Source organism: Ammospiza caudacuta, chromosome Z (genome assembly GCF_027887145.1).
Source record: "Ammospiza caudacuta isolate bAmmCau1 chromosome Z, bAmmCau1.pri, whole genome shotgun sequence".
NCBI classification, from domain to species: domain Eukaryota; kingdom Metazoa; phylum Chordata; class Aves; order Passeriformes; family Passerellidae; genus Ammospiza; species Ammospiza caudacuta.
The window spans coordinates 63,366,636-63,374,225 of NC_080632.1; positions in this window are offsets into that span (position 1 = coordinate 63,366,636).

Here is a 7,590-nt window from a genome sequence, read left to right on the forward strand (position 1 = left end):
AAAAGGTGATTAAAAAAATCTGGAACTTAGAAGGGACTTTCTTTGGTTTCTTCTCAAAGTTACAGCCCACAGAATTTTTCCAGCTTGGCATTAAGAAGTCAGCATATCTCATGGAATAAATGAAGAAAAAGGCATTTGGTAAGGCCCAGGCAATTTTAATTTCATTTTATTAAATAGGAAAACAATAAAAAATAAATGATGTCTGTCTACTGTAAAGTGCCTTCACATCCAAATTCTAACATAGGTAGAAAGTTAGTGATGTCAGGTTTTGTCTTGTTTCTGACCTGAGATTCATTCTAGATGGAAAACAAAGTGTAGACAGCAAAATAATGTCAGGATCATCTAGGTCACTAGATAATGTGGCTTGACAAAGCTTACATGATCCCAGATTTTTCTTTTAATTTGTCTTCATGATAAATGTTTAATTTAATCAAAAACTCCGCATTATTTTCTGAATTGGAAGGGAACCACAAAGATTATTGAGTCCATCTCCTGATCCTGCACAGCACCATCTGCCAAGAATCACAGTGTTTTTGAAAGAGTTACTAAAAACTTTTTGATTTCTATCAGATTGGTGTTGTGACCTCTGCCCTGGAGAGCCTGTTCCAGGGCCCAAACTTTCTCTGGGTGAAGAAACTTTTCCTGATGTTCAACCTAAACCTTCTCCAACACAGGTTTAGGCCATTCCCTTGGATCCTCTCAGTGGTCACCGCAGAGAAGAGATCAGAGCCTGCCCCTTCTCCTTATGAGGAGGTTGTAGACTGCAACAGAGTCTCCTCTGTCTCCTCTTCTCCAGGCTGAAGTGACCAAGTGTCTTCAGTCGCTTCTCATACAGCTTCTTCTCAAAGCTCTTCATGCTCTGCACGGACATTCTCCGATATCCTAAGATCTGTCTTACACATCTGTGGTGCCCAAAACTGCCCTGAGCACTCAAGGTGAGGCTGCACCAGCCCAGAGAAGAGTGGGACAATTCCCTCTCTTGCCTGGCTGGTGATGCTGTGCCTGATGCCCTCCAGGATAGGATTGGTCCTCCTGGCTCCCTGGGCATTGCTGACTCACATTCAACTTGCCATTGACCAGGACACTCCGGTCCCTTTCTGTGGCACTTCTTTCCAGCCTCTCATTCCCCAGTCTGCCCATACATTGAGGGTTGCCCTATCCCAGGTGCACAATCCAGCACTTTACCTTGTTAAACTTCATACAGTTGGTGATTGCCCAGCCCTTTGGTTTGTTGTGATCTTTCTGCAGGTCCTCCCTGCCATCAAGGGAGTCAACAGCTCCTCCCAGTTTCATATAATCTGTGAACACAGTATCCCTTCCAAGCTATCTGCATCCAAATCATTTATGAAGGTATTGAAGAGCACATGGCCTACTGTTAGGCCCATTGAAATCTGAAGACTAAAACATGTGGTGTGTAGGATCTAAAACGATTGAAATGACTGTAAGACAAAACAGTTTCCTAAATAAATGTAATGAATCTCAATATTACTGAAACAAACATCAAAATAATGTGACCATCAATAAATACTTATTGATCTATTGAAACTAATCCTTAGGAGGAAAGAGTTGAAAAAGTTTGAATTTAATTATATTTAGAGTTTAAAATTTTCTAATTGAATTTCAATAAGATCAAAAAGTACTGAAAAAATGTTTTCTATATTAAATGAATAAATTTTTTGTATTATTCCATGAAGAAAAAAGTTGAGATCAAAAGCATATCTTCAGTATGAAGAGTCTCTGAATGTTCATACATAATATGGTAAGAGATCAGTTTTACTTTCTCAGTATCCTTAGAATTTCAGGCCACAAAGGAATAGCAGAAATAGCTTTGACATGGAAATAATAAATTCTACCTTTGTCCCATAATTTTCAATATTTGTTGGTGCTATTAGAAGAGGAGAGTTTGAGCATGTAGCAATAGTTAGAATAAAGAAATCTAATTTGCAGTCTGTGACTTGATAGATGGAAATTCTTTGAAATATTTTTAGAAAGAATTAACTCTGATAGGAAAATGCTCATTAAAAGATCTCCTTGTATGATTCATTTTTTTAATAATTCTAAACTTAAATAATCTATCATTTTGAAGTACTTGTATTTGCTTAAATCAAAGCTTATGTTTGAACTAAATATCTGAAATATGAAAGGCAAAGCTCAACAGAAACAAATGCAGGGTTTCCCCTCCCACCGAATTAACCCATTACTGATGAATTTCTAATGATTAATTTCTGCACATTTGTCCTAGGGTGACGTTATGATGCTTGTATCTCCATTCATGTGTTCTGTTAATGCTGGATATTATGTTCTGTACCTTTAAGACTGTACAAGAAGAGAGAAAGTTTTGTTTTGGTTTTCTTATCAGCCTGGCTGGGACACAGAGACTGTGGCTTTTGCTTTCGCTGCTTTTGCTTTTCGCTTTTTGCTTTGCTCTCTTGCTCTCGCTCCTGCTCTGCTTCTGCTTGCTTTTGCCTCTGCTCATTGGCTAGTTTAGCTAAATTCCTAGTCCAAATTCTTCCTGGACTGTTCCTCTTTTCTTTTTCTCGACCATCTCGAACCTGCTCCGGACTGGGACCTGGGAACACCAAGGGTTTGCACCGTTCAGCTGCAGCAGCTGCCCCAGCGCCAGAGGGACTGAGAACAGAGCAACCACCCACGAAAGAGACTTTCTGATTTTGTCATCTTTCTCAGAGCGGTGTCATCTGGTATTGTTCATTTTGTGTGCTGGGGGTGCTGGGCCAGTCAAATAAACAGGTTCTTTCCACTTCTCTCCAAGGGATTCTTCCCGAACCGGTTGGGAGGAGGGGCCATGTGGGTTTGCTTTCCGGAGGGGCCCTCCTTGGAAATTCTCTACCAAATTTGCCCTAAACCAGGACAACGTTTTATAACCAGAGTTTTTCTTTGAGAAAGATAACCTACTGTTTGAACAAAACATCTTGAAATCTCGGAGCTGGTGGGATTATATCTCTGATGATTTATGGTTCCTATCAGCTTCTATATCCAGCAAACTAGATTCAGATGAACTCTTCGGTTGAGAGAGAGAAATTATATAATAACCTCCCTTTCCTTTAAAAACCTGATGAAAATCCACCTAAAAATAATTGCTTTATAGATATATACATATAGATAGATATATGCATATAATAAGAGTAGAAATTAATAAGATTAGAACAGCAATGTATTAGAGCTGGGTGAAACAAGCTTGAACAATAGTTGTAAGCAATTTCATTTTCCCCTTTTTTATAAGAACATTTCTTTCCACCCCATCTCATTATGTGCGAAGAGAAACACAAAATGCAAAAATCTGTCTGGTTTTCTGGACGGGTTTGAATGGGCTCTTCTGAAAACGAATTCTAGGGTTTCTGCTCACCCACTTAAGCCTTAGGAAGTGATTTATGCCTCATCAGGGTATGAGATGAAATATTTCTTATCCTTCTCAGAGCTAGATTTTCATCCATTTCTGCAAATCTTATGTTTATTTTGTGTGTTCTCACCTATGAACTCACAATATTTTAGTGCTTTTCATATGTATACACCTTTTCTGGGAAGAAAAGGTCAAATACGGTGATGATGATGATGTTGATTAAAAGTTAATGTTTTAGCATGTGTTGATTCTCCAGAAAGAATTCATTAAGGTTTTTGTACTTAAAAATTGTTATGATGAAATGTTTCTGTGGAACACTCTGATTAAACAAGAGACAAGAAGTAAAAATGCTTATTTTGATGAAGTAGCAAAACTTTAAAATACTTTGAATTTCTCCCACTTGTGTTTTATTTCTCATTATCATAAATTTTCATTTAAGTGATCAGAGGTTAAGATACGTGCATTGATCAGTTGCCCACTGTCTGGGTCTGGAGTAGGGGAAAACTCTTCAAAAATTTAAATAGTATTAAAACCAGAATTATAAAAAAAGAAAGTGGAAATACCCTCAAGACACCTGTTGACATATAGTAGTATTAATACTCTTTGTTATTGTACAATTATGAAACCACCCAACTGCTCTTTAGAAAGATGAAAGATGAAAGATGTTACTATAAGTAGCAAAATACTTTTGCTGCCCATGATTCAGTTTTTATGTGCTCATTTTATGTGTAATCAAAAATATCTGATTTTGAGTTATCTGTCAATAATCTATTAACATAGCTTTACATAGATAAGCAACACTTGTTGCAAATTGCTTATACTTTAAGCTAAGAAGTAATAACAGGAACAGGAACAATTAGAAAAGGAAAAAAGAAAAAAATATTAAATAGGCTTTTTGCTTTCTTAGAGAATCTCTGTAAGTGTAATATCCAACAAAACTTATCACATTGTTCCCATCATTTTTTTTTTGTGTTAACCGCACTATCAAATTAAGAGCAGGTAACCGCACCTCACAAACTGTGCACTGGCATGTGGATTAGCAGCACCAAGATCCATTGCCTGTTTACAGTGCTATTTTTTTGAGCACTGCTTTGTATTTGTTAATTCCAAAATTGTTATTAGTGAGGCCATTGTTACTTATCCACACCAGTGACTACGGGCAAATCCCTGTCACTCAGCCTAGAGGAGTAACTTTGGGGGGTATCCCACTCAAGGGAGTAATCCTCACGCACACTGCTAGAATGAGTGTCTTAGAGACTAAAAGTGGTACTTGGCTTTTATAGTATAAAGTGATTCACAGTCAGATGTCTCCAGGCCAGCAGCATTAGATCAACAGCTCTAGGAAACTTATCAGCACTATCACTTTTTGGTTACTTTATCAGGAACTTTGTCTGCCACATCTTCACCAATACCAGTTTCTGTTAGGAAACACTGTTCTCCATATCCCCAGAGAGTTTAACTTTGGGACTGGTGAATCAGGCTGATCTCAGCATTCTTCAACAGGAAAAGAAGAACAAGACCCCTTCCCCATCCACCACTGCTAGCTTTGCAATAAGATATATATATATATATATATTAGCCAAATTCCTGTTTGTAAAATAAATTATGATTTTGTTAAAGGTCAGGTGTACCTGTGGAATGGCTTTCCAAAGTCAGAGTGACCTGTTCTGCTGAAGGAAGTAGAGGCATATTGAGGCTGTGGTTATAGTATCCTGTTCAAGTGTCAGTGAGCCCTCTGAGAACCACTGTTATATTCAGGCTACATTCAGTTCTCTGAAAAATTTCATGGTGGATGGCCAAGCAGAATCTGAGAGGTCTGTACTTTTTTCCTTGATGGTACTTTTCTCTTGGTAATTCTTCGTGAAGAAACATGGAGAATGAACACAATTTCGCTCCAAGGAAATAAAACTGATTAACACCATTCACCAATTTTGTGAAGATTTTTAATGAATGCTACAATCAAATTTTCAAAAAATTAGTTATTCTGCCATTGCTGCCAGAAACTTGTGCATACATCTTATTTTGGCAGAGGGAGATTAAGCTACATTTAAGATAATACACTAGGACAAATGAATAATGCACTGGGACATATGAAACTTTTTAATAGATTTATCACTGACAAATTTGTTCACATTGCCTTCTTCCAAGTTTCCTCATCTTGATATCTTCCTTTGTGATTTCTTCACATCTGTTCTAAATAATGAAGAGTATTACCTCTAATAATTGATATATGATTGATGAATTCTTCTGTATGGCACTGTGTAGCTGAAGGAGATGTATGAAACAAGTATCCTCCTGCTGGAAGACATACACAGTGCCATCCCAAACAAGGTGAGAAGCTAATCTTGATACACATCTAACACTTTTCCCCTAAAATTATAGTCAGAGTACTAATCAACTTTACAAATTTTACTTTCTACCACAACAACAAAAACAAACCAAAAAACAACAAAACAAAACAAAACAAAACCAAAACCCCCCAATGTACTGGTCTTTTTATGTTTTATTCAACTGTTTCACTAAGTCACAATGCAGTTCTCAGTGCACATTTATTTCTGAATTATCTTTCAACAATTTCATTGTTTTACATTAGTCCCCTGTAAAGCCTTTTATCAGCTTAAGATGCTGCTTTTTTGAGTCTTTTTGAAGTCTTTTTGAAGTCTGTTTCAACCTTTATATTCAATGGCTCCATTTTTTTAAAGTGTGGTAAATTCCACCAAGGCACACAAGCGAATCTCTTCCAAATCACAAAGTGAACAAAATGAACAAAATCAGCCCTAATTTTAATGTTTATAGTACAATTTCAGTCAAATTCTGCCACAAACTGTTTGATTTTCTGTGTCTAATACCCATCTAATTTTCTAACTTCTTCAGGATTTTCAGCTCTTCTGGCATGTCAACTATTTTTGTCCACTTGTCCTGTTTTATTTCTGAGGTAAACTTCTGGCAGGGCTACTTCACAGAAAGTCATGGAGAAGAGGGAGAGAGTAATGGGACATTCTAGGATTAGCAATCATCAAAATTTTTAATGATCTTTAAAAATCATTGAGAATAAATGTGGCAAAAAGGAAGGAAAATGTAGAGGCTTCATGGATCTTAGATGAGACAGCATTCTGTTTTGCTCCACCCAATAAATTCACACTGATTTCTATTTCTTTAAAAGAAAAGTTAATAAAATTCCAAAAGGAAGGTTGAAGATTAAGAATGTGACGATTTCTGTCACAAATAAGAGAGATGAATATTTGGAAATAGCAACATAAAGTAAGAAAAGAAATTTTAGGCCCAAGTCACACCTCTCACAGCTGTCCTCACTGCTGCTCTCAGTTACCAGAGATAAGCTCTGCCATACCCTCCAGCCTGAAAGTATGCACAGCAGCATGTTTTCATGGGAGCTCTGGCTGGGTTGCCACACTTATTCTGATGAGTGCAGAAGATGTGTCCTCTGCCAAGTGGACACCATAGCCGAGCTACTTCTGGGAGGGTGATGACCAATTGAACAGATGTTTTGGCCTGGTACAGTAACAATAACCTTCCCTTGCGAGCTGTAGGGCCATGCCCTGTTAGACTGCTCTGTCCACAGTTCTCCTGGTCATTTGTGCTTTTGGGGCTCCTCTGTAGAGTAGTGGGGTCAGCTGCAGTCGCTTAGGCAGCGCCAGGCCTTCATTAGTGTCTCCTGAGAGATGCCTCATCCCAGCAGATCTCATCTGCCCTGATACTTTCCTACCAGGACTGCCTGGGACCTGCTTATCACAGTGACTGACTGATTTAACTATTTTCATTTTGATTTCATAGCTGTTTTGAATAAAAAATAAATAAGTGAACCAAAGTGGTCAAAAAGAGAGAACTTTTTTTCAAAGGCTACTCTTCCTCAGCCTTCCAAATTTTTCCCAGAACTTGTTCCAGTAACTTGAGAGCATGCAGCTGTTTGAATGTATCTGGTGTTATCTATAGCTAAGCACAGGAAGCTGATACCATCTATGTTATCTTTTTATGGCCTGGTTATTTGGTAGCAGGAGGGGGGCAGGCACAGAAATGGGGGGGTCCTCTGTGAGATGCTGCTAAAGCTTCCACCATGTCTGGCAGAGGCAATCCCTGATGGACATACTGCTGGCCAAGGCTAGGCCAATTAGAGATGATGGTAACTCCTCTGGATAACATATTTAAGAAGAAAATTAAAACAAAGTGGGGTGCAGTGTTAATTCCAGCCAGAGAAGAGGAGAAGGTGAGAACAT